The following is a 13705-nucleotide window of genomic DNA, read 5'->3' as shown; positions in this document are numbered from 1 at the left end:
GCACAGGTGGAGGAATGATGAGAGTAGGGTACAGCACAGGTGGAGGAGGAAGAGCCGAGAACCCTCACAGGTGGAGGAGACTAGAAAGAACTTTGAAAAAAAATTACTAGGCAGTTATCACTTTGTTTGCCACGGGGTATGTCAGCATCTCTCTCCCTGTGTGTCACCTTCATGTCTTTAATAAAAGCCAGATTGCTCACTGAGGCTTTTTTGTGAAAGTTCTTGACTTTGGGAACATTATCAGAGAATAAATCTTTATTTATCTCTAAAATGGTGATAATAATGGGGTTAGAGTAAGCATCAAATGAGCTAATGCTTATGATGTGCTGGCATATAACAAGCAATTATTTTACAATTAGTTTCAACACATTGAGAATTGATTTCTTTATAATTTCGTAACTGCTTATGAGTTTGCAACTACTGTTGATTAGAACTGTTTTTGCATTGCAGTATGGTGAAATGCTTGAGAGTACAGGCCTTGGAGTCAGACAGACCCAGGTTTAAATGCTGACTTTGCCCCTTTTTGTGTGAATTCAGGCAAATGACCACTCTTCTCTCATTTGTAAAATGGGGACTATACCTATGTCATTGTGACATGGTGAAGTGGGGAGGGCTAATGAGATGACATTCCAAAGCTGTATTACTCAGGGTTCCCAAAGGAAAAAGATGGCACACCCAAATGGGGAAATTTGAAGAGAGTTTAAGAAAGGGCCAATTGACAAAGTTGTGAGTAGGCTGTAGGGCATACAGTACTGTGCTAGTACTGTACCCTTAGGCTAGCAATGGAAGGCCACACCCCACTCCCCACCCCACCTCTCCAAGCCTGGAAGGGATGAGTGGAGAGGGTGAGGACTGGAATCTGGAAGGACAACTGTGTGGAAGAGAGGATAAGGGAGCCACTTGATGTGGTCCATACTGATCAGTATCTCCGGGGACACAGCAGGGGTGGGGGGCAGAATGGAGAGTGGATATGGAGAAGCATGGAAAGTATCTGGCATAGAAACAATTAGCAATGTGCCTGGTATAATAGTACTCAATAAATGATTGCACATATTAAACAGAATATGCTATATAGTGCTTACAATCTTGAAACTATAGCTTTTTTCTTCTGAATTCCAAGAAATCAAGAGTATCTGGTGTTACAGGCCTAGTAGGATCATTGTGATTAAAATACTGGTTCTTCTTAATTCACCAAGGTTCATCAGAGTCCTCTCAATTGTACCCTATTCTCAGAAGGCAGAAGGAGCATTTCCATATCCCCTGCTGAACTGTTTCTCTCATGACAGGAGTATAAATATGCTACATGATGCAGAACTTCCCTGGCTGTGATAACGTACCCTGGCTTGCTCACTTTCCAGTTAGGCTACCTGCGCCAAGGTCTATACATCTTTGAACTTCATGTAAGAAAATGGTCTAAACGTTGATGTACCCCAAGACTCAGTCTCTCCCCCTTTATTCTTCTCTGTCCAATATCAATTCTTGAGTGATCTTATCTAGTCTCATGGGTTTAAGTATTGTTAATAAGCAGATGACACCAAGCCCAGACTCTACTCTGAACACCACACCACTTATTATCTCCATTTATATGTTAAAAGGCATCTTAAACTTAATTTGTCTCAAACTACACTCTTGACTCTCCCTTCTCCACCTGGCTATCTCTTTCATTAAAAAAAAAAAAAAAAAATTAAATAAATTTCCGTGTTCCCTACCCTGTCATTCCATCTCATCTAGTGGACCTCCAGCTTTCTGGATCCTTGGGTTTAAACCTTACATTCTTCCTTGACTCCTCTCTTTCTCTCATACCTTGTATGTCATCCATCAGCCAATCTCTCCAGTTCTGGCTTCAAAACGCTTTCACACTTCTCACCACCCCTACATCTACCGCCATGATCTGAGCTACCGTCATCTCTCAGAATAATTTGGGTTAACGGTCTCTAAGTGGTCTTCCTACATCTACTGTCTTCTCCTCTCTCACACCGTAGTTGTATTCTCCACATAGATGATATTTGTAAATATAAGTCACATCACACATCTTCTCTGCTCAAAACCCTAAATTGCTTCTCAATTCACTCCAAGTAAAAGTAAAAGTCTTACAATGTCCTGTGAAGTGCCTACATGATCTGCGTCCTCATTCCCACTCTCAACTGTCTGACTTCATCTCTTATTTCTCCACCCATTAATTATTCTGTTCCAGGCACTTTGGGCTTCCTTGCTGTTCCATGAATACGCTAAGTATTCTCCCATGGCAGGCAGGTTGTTTGCATATGCTGTCTCCTCCACCTGGTACTCTCTTCTCTTCCCCTGTACCCCAGCTAATGCAACATTTCCATCAGTTTCTGCTCAATGTCCCTTGCTCAATGAGGCCTTACTTGACTGTGTGTATGAAATAACACATTTACCTCACTCTTGATTCTACTTCCCTGTATAATTTTTCTCCGTGGTATTATCACCACCTTACATATATTTATACTCTTTTCTTTGCTTGTGCTTAGTCTCCTTCTTCTAGAATGCCAGCACCAGGAGGACAAGGACTACGTCTGTCACACTCACTGCTATATTCCCACAGTTCAGACAATGAATGATTTAGCTCATCCCTTACAGATGCTAGGACAGTTACCAGTTGGTGGTCCAGTGAGATGAAAGTCTTGCAAGGGTCTTTCTAATATAAAATGTACTTGATCTGGGATTCTGGACTGGACTGTTAAATATTTACTTATTTTAGATTCTCTTGCCAATAAAAGTGCTAAAAAAATCATGTAATTTTAAGCTGTTCTTGGTATTAAAGGAAACACATGTTCATACCTAAACATCTTTTCACACGTAAGTTTTAGGATACAAAAATTAAGACCACGATGATTTCAATGAAATGAGATAATATTTGTGAAACTGTCATGAGGCCCAGAACACGGAGGAGTCATGGCAGCTGTGCGTTTCCTTCCTGCCATCCTCCTGGAGGCAGAGGAACTTCTGTTGCTTCTGGACTTGGGGGTGGAGTTTGCATTTTATAAAACCTGTTACTCCATTTACACAGCTCTTCCAGTTCCAGTCAACAGAAGCCACGTGGGCAAAATGTAAAAGCAGGAATGCTGCCACAAGGACGTAGGGCTGATTTCTGCCGATTTCCGGAGTGGTCTCCATTTTATCCTACATAAATAATTCCTAAGTGTATGTCTCCCAGAGACAGAGTATGTTACAACGGCGTGATGCAGTGTTTCCCAGACTGTGCTCCAAAGGAATGTAGCATCTACAAGATATTGATTGGAGGTCCTTGATGGAAATATTTCACAGTCAAATGAATTTGGAGAAGACAGTTAAATAAGACTAAGTAGGCTCCAAAATACAAGTCTTTTTTTGCCTTTTATGTAATAACCTGTGTTGTGAGTCTCCTGGAGAAAAGTCATACATGTAGGATTTTCCAAACTTACTTCACTATAGACACCATCTTTAAAGACCCTCAAGTTTCGCTGAACACACTTTGGAATACCTAGTATAGTTCAAGGACATTTGATTTAATTTGTATATAATCCTCTCAATTGGAGGAGAAATATTATCCCCATTTTACAGATAAGAAGAGTAAAGCTCTCGGCATGATAACTGGCCTTCTGCATGGGTTGTAAGAGGGTAGATGGAACTAAACTAAGGTCTTTTGCCTAGAATTAAATTTCATTCCATTGCATTATATTGCCATCTGCACTGGTTTCCCGAGGCTGCTATAACAAATTTCCACACGATGGGTTGCTTTAACAACAGAAAATTTTTCTCTCTTACTTCCGGAGGCTATGAGGGAGAACCTGTTCTGTGCCTCTTTCCTGGCTTCTGGTGATTGCCAGCAATTCTTGGAGTTTCTCGGCTTGTAGTGGCATCACTCCAGATTCTGCCTCTGTCTTCACATGAGTTTCTTTCCCTCTGTGTGTCTCTGTCTCTCTCTCTTCATAAGGACACTGGTCACTAGATTTTCTAATTTATTCTCCTACAGAAAGGCTTACTATGTGCAAGCTTGAAGCCCCATTTTTCTAGGCTGGAATCTAATCTTTATTTTATGACCCAATATGGAGTCCTTTTCACACCTTTGGTCAGAGTAACTGCTTTTTTTTGAACATTTGCCTGTTTATTTCTTTTTCCTTATTTAATTTACCAGAATTCCATGCAGTATTCTAGGCACAATGCACCCGTGTCAAACACAGAGAGATTGTGAAAATAATTTTCTAATGATTCTCAGGAGTTTCATGGCTTTTAGGTCATGCCAGCCTCTTGGGACATTCTTGTCGAAGCTACTGGAAAGACGTAGCTTCTCCCCTTTGGAGATGGCGTAGCTGGTAAAGTTTAAGTCTAGAGCTGCTGGCAGCTGTCTTTGTCATTTCTGGGGAGAAGTCTCCTGAGCATTGAGCCAACGTAGAAGAAGGAAGGAAGGAAGAAAAACGGAGGGGGTGGGGAACGAGAAGGAGAAATCGAATATATCTCCTCCAACTGAGGTCTTGGATCCAGCCACTTCTGACTTCCCTATTACAAAAGCCAACAGTCCCTTTTCATCTGAGACAGATGGAGGTGGACTTCCATCCTTTGCCTGACATTGTTCAGACAACTGCAGTAGGGAATTCCTTATGCCCCTTTCTAATCTGCTGAGGTGAGGAAGGGGGAGTGATGAGCAAGGGCCTGCTTTGGGGCAGGTAGTGTTAGATATCTTATATGCTATGTCATTTAAACCTTATAACCATTCTATTAGAGATTGCTAACTCATAAACACAGTATCAAAACGCTAGGATAATATATTCGTTTAACGTGCAAGAATAAAGTTTAAAAATGAAATGAGCGGCTGGCCTTGTGGCATAGTGATTAAGCTTGCGTGCTTGGCTTCAGTGGCCCAGGGTTCATGGGTTCGGATCCTGGGCGTGGATCTACACACTGCTCATTAAGCCATGCTCTAGCAGTGTCCCACATGCAAAATAGAGGAAGATTGGCACAGATGTTAGTTTAGAACCAATCTTCCTCACCAAAAAAAAAAAAAAAGAAATGAATTGTATATATATGTCTGTGTATATGTATGTATATGTACATATATATTTGTTAGTGTGAAACAAACAAAATTGACCTGTTAGTGGTGAAGAGACTTCAGCTCCCTGTTTAGAATCAGTGTGAGGGTTTCCAAGGTCATCAACTCACTTGCACCAGGAAAGTCAACTCTATTGAAACCGTGAATTGCACATGTAAATACTGAGAAATGTACTTTGATTGCATCACTGAGAAGCAGTTTGAAAAAAAGGACAACCGAGATGTTCTAAATTACTGGAAATCAGGTAGAGGAAAGAATGTAGTAGCAGGACAGTAAGAACAAAGCATCCATTTCTATGTTTACTACCTTGGAGGGAAACGTGAGGCTTTTAAATGGAACTTCTGCATTCCATTTAATGCCCCCTGGCTGTTGAGTTCCTCTGAGATGGCCTTAACCATTTAATGTCAAAATGAACTGGAGTGACCCTACTGTGCAAAATAATACAGGAGGTATGTATTTTCTGTTTCTTACACTTGCTACGCCAACCTATTTAGGTTCCCACCATCCTCACACACACATCGCATGCCTACAATCTTTTGGTGACTTGACATCATCCACAGGATGAAACTTCCAAACCTCCAAACCCCGGAAGACACATTCTACCAAGGGCCCCAGCTGGTCAGATCTGACTCTTGTCCACCTGGCCAGCTTCATTTCCTCACTGTGGCTGACACTCCAGCTAACCTAATCTGCTTCCACTTCCACCAACCCGTCATGCTACGCAGTGCTGTCCGACCTTTGCACGTGTGTCCCTTCTGCCTGGACTCCTTTTCCCAGTTCTATTTCTCTAACAAACATCTCACTCATTTCTTAATCTCCTGCCGGTATGTCCTAGATGAGGGGCCTAACCCCAGAATTAATCACCTCGTTCCCTGTGCTACTTACACCTTTGCTTCCGTAATATGTACATTTCTTTTTTCTGTCTGAGATAATAAGCGCAACACGTCCATCCAGCAGCCATTTACATAAATGGGGGATTTTGCTGTCAGAAACAGTCAATTATAGTGCATGCAGCCATAGGCTTTGGGATCAAACTGCTTGAGTTCAAATCCTAATTCTACCTCTTATTACCTGTGAGACCTTAGATATTTATCTTCCCTGGACCTCAGTTTCCTCGTCTATAGAATGGGGATAGTCATATTAACACTCCCTGGGATTACTGTTAAGATTAATTGAGATAATACATGCCAAAAGATTATTGCAGTTATGTTCTCAACAAATAGTGTATTATTTTGTCTATTAACTTAGGGAAGAAGGATGCTTCTTGTCAGGAATTGGCAAAGATTATACGCAGAACATAATTAGGCCATTATCAGGACACTGCATGCATCTGCTCTATTTTCCTCTCTTGCTTGTGCATAGCAGCTGCTTCGCAAAAAGCTAATTAGGGAAAAGAGCCAGCTTCCTTGCCAGTGACCTAGGATGACCCCTGTGTCCCGACTCCTCCAGATGTTCCTATCAGATTGTCAGTGTACGGCCCTGATGATCGGGACACGTAGACAGCCCCATATTCCATGCCATACTTTGCTGCCTGAGCCTTAAAAGTTTTGCCTTTTTACGTCTTTGTTGAGTAGGTCTAGCTGCTTCTGACCCTGTCCAAGAAGCTTCTTTGAGATGAATGAATGAAACACAATTCTGGCAGTTTCCAGGGCTCTTTCCATAAGCTAAGGATCTCAAACATGGCCACCAGTCCTCCTCCGTTTCCCAAGAAAAGGCACATCCCTGGGCCACCACACAGTGGGAGTTCTGGAGGCAACAGTGTCTCCTCCTTGCCTAGTCAACCAAAAATGCTTACTTAAACTGGCCATATTATTGTGACTTCCTAACTAGTGTCATTACCAGTGAATGTGATTCCACGTTCTGGATAAGTCCAGGCTGTAGACCACTGTGGAAAAGTCCATGGCCAACCTTTGTGGTGGTAAAGCCTGGTTGACCAGAAATATACCAGGTGGAAATCACTCCTGCCTATAGGTCAGTGTGTGTCTCACGAGTTACTTCTTTTAAAAATGAAATGTCATTTATTTGGTTCAATGACCCAAAGCATACAGGTATTAACCTGAGTCATTATATCTTTTTCCTCCAAAATGAAAGATGCATTTAAGTTCTCTGGCTTTCTCTTCAAGGTCAGATGAAGGCAAATTTTAAAACTGATTAAGAAGAATTCCCCTTGGGTTCATCCTTCTACCTTCTTCCAAAAGTAGCATTGAAGATGAACCAACATCATGCCAGATTGAGCAAGATACCAGATTACACTTTTTAACAAAGTGAATATGAACTTTGACCCTTAACACTTAAATAGTGGTCACAGAGAGCAGTTTCATCTGATGTATTAGCATCTATAAAAAGAGTTTCAGGCATTTACTTTCAGGGAAAATAACGTGCTCATTTCAGCGGGCCAAGATGGACAGCCAAGGTCAATGAAGCATCACAAGTAAGTTTTCCAGCCCTTGGAGGAGGTGGGATGGGGGCTGACTTTTTTTTAAATGGCGTTTAACAAATAGTGTCTGAGTGCAATTTTAAATCAAAACCCCAGACGATAAACTCCTGGCAGAAGAACTTATCTTTTTTTGGCACATTTTTTTTTTTCCCTGACATCTGTTCTTTTCACTTTCTGAAATAAACATTTCACTTTGCTAATACTGTGAGATACAGGGATAGGAAGTTACTCATTCTCTTTCTCACCCCCAGAAGCAATTTCTTAAGGCTTAAAGTGAGATTTTTTTACCCACCTCTTTCAAATGAGGTAGATTCTTCCCAAAGGAAAAGCAATAAAAAATCAGGTACGAAAGTCTCCAAACCAGCTACTGGAATCCTCGCTTGCTTTCCTCAGGAAGGAGAAATACATCACGTGCCCCATCTAGAGGTGTGACTTGGAATTGTCTGTAAAGATGATCTAATGTGAATTCTGGGAGCAGAAGATAGTTACCGACTTTCAAATATAAACCAAACAGTGTGATAAGGAGAGTAGGGATAAGAGAATTTTAAAAGTTTCTATTCTCAAAGAACTTATAATGTACAGGAAAGACGTAAAACTGCTTAACAATTATAACAAAAATCTAACAGTTTTCCAAGGATTCTGAGAAGATGGTAGGCTCAGCACAGATGCTTGACCCCTTTCTCCTCTCAAAGTCCCCTTTGGGCCCTTGAAAAGTTGGCTTGTATAAGTCTAGGGCAGGAGGAGGGAGGAAAATCTTAGCCAACTTCAGGATGAGGAGGAGGTCCCACCTGCAAAGCAAAGACCAAGTGCTCCTGGGGACAGCATGGGAGCAGCCAAGTGAATTTCCTTGTAAGGCCCTGGGACAGAGGAGCTGAAACGACCCTGACCTGAGAAAAGACTAGGATGTCTGGAGAAGCCAGAGGCAAAATCTAATGATTCTGCAGATGCTTGAGGAGGTCAGCCAGCTGCCCAGACCTGTCTCCTCAGTGCCTCTGATAGGGGCTGCCCTGATCCACAGTTGACACCTCCTGACTTGCTGAGCCAAACTGTACCCTTCAGGTGCTAACTTTCTTTGCCTTGAGATCTGGAAGAAGCCCCAGGATCTGGTGGCTTCTCTCCCTACCCGTGAATTCTAGGATCACAGCAGGTTAGCCTATTGTCACCAGACTCCTAGGGTGGTGAAGTATATATTTTTTTCTGTCTGCCAACTTATAATTGCCCAGGAGATGGATCTGTCTGTTCTAAGAGATCTCCCTCCTGATAATAATAATATGCTGGCTTGCTTGTGGGTCTGCAAGAGGGGGTGATACAATTGAAGAGGCTATGTATAACACTGGATTTTTTTTTTTTGAGGAACATACTTTTATATTGGCGTCAAATATATTAAACAACTGAGAAAAAAGTTTTGCGGTTTATGAAACTACTGGAAGTTTATTAAGGCATGCTGTCCGTGTGGGATGCATGTTTCTGGATGACACCTGATGAGTGGTCCAGATCTCCTGGCCCTTGTTCTGGCCAATCTTGTTTGCTGCTATCTCTGCTTCAGACTCTCAGTGCTCTCCTTTCTCTTCATGGGCCTTCTGCTGGTGGGATATTTGCATTGCAATTGTCTCCTGTACTTCTGGGCTAAACGCAGCGTCTTACGAAGTTCTCTTCTTCACTGCCAAGTTCTTTAGGACCTTCATTTGTGTGATCCTGTTTCATAGCACATTCTTCCTGTTCTTTTGCTTTTCTTGCAACATTTCTTGAATTTTTCTTTACACGTGACCTCATTCACAAGCACTGTTTCCGCGCCTTCTTTTCAAATTTCAGCTCCCTGTCTTTCTCAGCCAACTTCTTTTCCTTCTCCTCTTCTATTATTTTGCCCACTTCTTTCTCCTGAGCTTTCTCTTCCTTACATTGCTGTGTCACATACTCATGAGATATCTTCTGTTTTCTTCCCATGTCTTCCTTTTTGCTTCTTTTTTATCAGCCTCTTCCTGTAAGTCTCGAAGGACCCTTTGCACGAGCTTCAAGTTCAAGTCTTGCTCTGTTTTGTATTCCTGCTGAATATGCTTTACCTTCTGTTGGAGGGTTTTTTGCAAAAGGGTTCTAATTTCTTGCTTTGTCTTCTGTTTCTTCAGCTTATCCTTTTCCTTCTCAAGTTTAGCCTTGTGTTGTCATCTGCCACAAGCTGAGCCGCCTCTTCCCTCAGCCACTGGACCACCGGCCTTTGTGCTTTGATGTTGGTGACCTAGGCAACCTATCCCAGGTGTGTGTTCTGCACTGGCTCTTTCTGACTCCTCGCCTCTTGGGCTTCTCGCTTTTCCTTGGCTCATCGGTCTTCCTCTGGAAGTTCTAGAGTGTCTCTTCTTTCACCAGTTTCTGCCTCTTCAGTTCCTCTCTAAGTTCTGTCTGTGCTTTCTGTTCCTCACACACTTTCTGATGAATGCAAGCAGCTCAACGCGGAGCTCCTCACAGCACTCCCTGAATTGTTGTCTAGCTTTCCAGTCACAAAATTTTGTCTCTATTTTTCTTTCTTCTCTTTTAATAATCTGATTTTCTCTCTCATTCTTTTTCTTATCCTTAACTGTGTTGTTCTTTCAACTGCATTTCAGTAAAATACTCATTTTCTTCCAATGCTAAAAGTTCACATAGCTTATTTCATCTTTCACGAATGTTGATGGAATGCTGTATGTTTAATAAGCGTTGGTGCACTGAAAGAGAGCCATCCATCTAAACAACTAGGATGGATGGCTCTCATCAAGCTGAATTTTGGATTCTGGCAGAAATGGAGAAAACTAAAAAAAAAAATAAAAATAAATTTAAGGCAAAAAAAGTATCACTAAAAAAATAGCATAGACACTGCTAAATATTGAGGCAGCAATGACCCAAAATGCCAGCTTAAGGAATCATACCAGAATAGAAAAGAAAAAGAAAAGAAATGGAAATTAGAAGTAAAAAGAGACATGCAAGGTAAACTTGCGTGAAATCAATGATTCTAAATAATTAAGCTTTCAGAAGGAGAGAAAGAAAAAACAGAAATAACAAAAATCAAAGAACTAATAAAAGAAATCCCCATGAATTGAATGAACACTTCTTAGACGATAAAGACCATCTGAGTGCTGGAAGAATTTAATGGGAAAAAAACAATCCTGGCCACATCCTAGGGTAGTTAATGGGCCTGTAGGATTAAAAGTCATCCTTATTAAGTTTCCAGACAGAGAAACTGGGTTACAAAGAAAAGACTGATAACAGTATTAGTCTTATCTATAACATAGCAAGATAGAAGACAGTGAAACAACGTTGTGTACTTTTGAGTGAAAAGTGATGTGATCATAGAATCCTGTTCTCAAGAAATTATCTATGAATTGTGTGTGTGTGCGAGGCATTTTTAGACATACAGGGACTTAACAAGTAAACTATCCAGGTACCTCTTTTGGAAATGTTACTATAAAAATTTCAACAAAAATTGGATCAGAGCAGTTAGGGAGGGATAAAATATAATAGGGAAAGAGATGAATGATGAATCATGTATATGTGATTGATATGTAAAATTACCAGAAGTTTATAGGACATGTAAAAAAACATTCCCACCTCTAAATGAAATCTAGGACAGGTCTCATATTGGTCATTCTCAGATAATAACAATATTCTCTAGTCTCTTTTATTTTTTACCAGAATAGTTTCATTGAATAACTAAAATGTCAATCCCATGTAAGAGTCAAACTTCTGAATTCTATTGTAAGTTAAAACTTTTTTCTCCTGCACGGAATTATCTGACAAAGTCTTTAAAGTGTCTATTATAAAAATGCTTAAATGAACACTTATGAACACTCCTGAAACAATTTTTTTTTTTTGAGGAAGATTAGCCCTGAGCTAACATCTGCTGCCAATCCTCCTCTTTTTGCTGAGGAAGACTGGCCCTGAGCTAACACTTGTGCCCATCTTCCTCTACTTTATATGTGGGATGCCTACCACAGCATGGCTTGCTGAGTGTTGCTATGTTGGCACCCGGAATCCAAACCAGTGAACCCTGGGCCGCCGAAGCAGAACCTGCGCACTTAACCGCTGCACCGCTGGGCTGGCCCCTGAAACAAATATTAAAATAGAAAGTATCAGGAGAGAAAGAGAAAGCACAAAGAAGAATCAAGTGAAAATTTTAGAACTGTAAAATATAGTATCCAAAATTATACAAAAAATCTCACTGAATACACTCATTAGTAGACTGGAGATGATAGAAGAAAGAGTCAATAAACATGAATATAGATAAATAGAAATTATCCAATCTGAACAATAAAGAAAAAAGTTTGAATGAAAAACAGCACCTTGGAGACCATTTGCACTACACAAAAGGTCTAATATTCATGTTATTGGGGTCTCAGGAGACAAAGAGACAGAGTATGGTGCTGAAAAAAAAATATGTAAAGAAATAGTGACTGAAAACTTCCCCAGTATGATCAAAGATATAAACTTACAAATTTAAGAAGCTGAGTAAAGCCCAAACAGAATAAACCCAAAGAAATCAAACTCCAAACACATAATAATCAAACTCCTGAACATTAAAGGCGAAGAAAACATTTGTAAGCAGCCAGAAAAACAATGGTACATTACTTGTAGGAGAACAATGATTCAAATTACTGTGGATTTCTCATCAGGAACTATGGAAGCCGAAATTTAGTTGCACAACATTTAAAGAGTGCTCAAAGAGAATAGCTGCCAATCCAGAATTCTACGTTCAATGAAAATATCCTTGAGGGATGAAGGGAAAAGTCAATGAAATAGAAAATTAATAAGCAAGAGAGAAAATTAATCAACACAAAGACGATTCTTTGAACAGGATAAAAATTAGAAACTTAGCCAGATTGATCAATTAAAAAAAGAGGAAGAGAGAGATGTAAATTACCAATATCAGTAATAATAAAAGACACATCACTACAGATCCTATAGGCATTAAAAGGATAAGGGAATGTTTTGGGTTTTTTTTAATTTTTTTTTAAGTTTTTAAAAAATTTTTGCTTTTTCTCCCCAAAGCCCCCAGGTATGTAGTTGTATATTTTTAGTTGTGGGTCCTTCTAGTGGTGGCATGTGGGACGCCACCTCAGCATGGTTTGATGAGCCATGCCATGTCTGCACTGAGGATCTGAACTGGTGAAACCCTGGGCCACCAAAGCGGAGCACAAGAACCCAACCACTCCGCCATGGGGCTAGCCCCAAGGATAAGGGAATGTTTTAAAAAGCTTTATGCCAATAAATTCAGTAACTTAAGTGAAATGGACCAATTCCTAAAAAACACCAACTACCAAAGCACATTTAAGAAAAACACTTATTTAGAGAAACTAAATTTATCATTTAAGATCTTCCTACACAGGAAACTCCAGATGCAGATGGCTTCACTTGTGAATTCAATCAAACATTTATGGAAGAACATTATAAAATTATATATAAGCTCTTCCAGAAAATTTAAGAATAGGACAATTTCCCAACTCATTTTATGAGTTGACGTATTTCTAAAAAAGGAAACTCCAGAATAATATCCCTCATAAAAAGAGAGTCAAAAGCACTTAACAAAATTTTAATAAATTGAATTCAGTGGGAGGAAAAAAATTCGTTATGACCAGATGAAGCTCATGACAACAACACAATGTGGTTTAACATTTGAAAATGAATCAGTGTAATTCCTATACTGAGTTACTAAAAATTCGAAAAGTATAAAATCAATAGATGTAGAAAAAGGCATTAGGCAAAATTCAGCATACCTTATGTAAAGAGAGCTCAACAAACTAGGAATAGAACGGAATGTAATCAAATTGTTGAAAGTTTATGTACAAAAATCCTATAGCTAACATACACAGTAGTGAGTATGTTGGAGGTGGGAATAAGGGACATGTGAAAAAGTACATAGGACATGTTAGAGTGATGGAAATTTTCTTTATCTTAATTGTGGTTGTGGTTATTCAATTGCTGTCAAAACTCATCAAACTGAACCATTAAAACTGATGACTTTTATAGTATGTAAATTATCCTTCAAAAAATCTACTTAAAAATAGCTAATAAAAATATGTCATTTAATAACATTTGTTGTAAGCTTATTATCTGTGGGTCTCACTGCTCCCTTTTGAGATTATTGTTACACAATAATCATGTCTGTGACAACCTGCTTGATACTAGCTAACAATTGTTAAGTGCTTACTACACGGCAGGTGCTGTTTTGAGTGATTTACAGTTTTTGCTAACTT

At 39.9% G+C, this 13705-nt stretch overlaps 1 pseudogene; it reads right to left on the bottom strand.

The window, feature by feature from the left end:
* Positions 1-8899: 8899 nt before the first annotated feature.
* Positions 8900-10202, bottom strand: LOC124244604 (cilia- and flagella-associated protein 53-like; annotated as a pseudogene).
* Positions 10203-13705: the final 3503 nt, after the last annotated feature.

Source organism: Equus quagga, chromosome 9 (genome assembly GCF_021613505.1).
Source record: "Equus quagga isolate Etosha38 chromosome 9, UCLA_HA_Equagga_1.0, whole genome shotgun sequence".
Lineage (NCBI taxonomy): Eukaryota > Metazoa > Chordata > Mammalia > Perissodactyla > Equidae > Equus > Equus quagga.
Note: the sequence above shows the minus strand (reverse complement) of the source record. Positions and strands in the feature narration are given on the sequence as shown.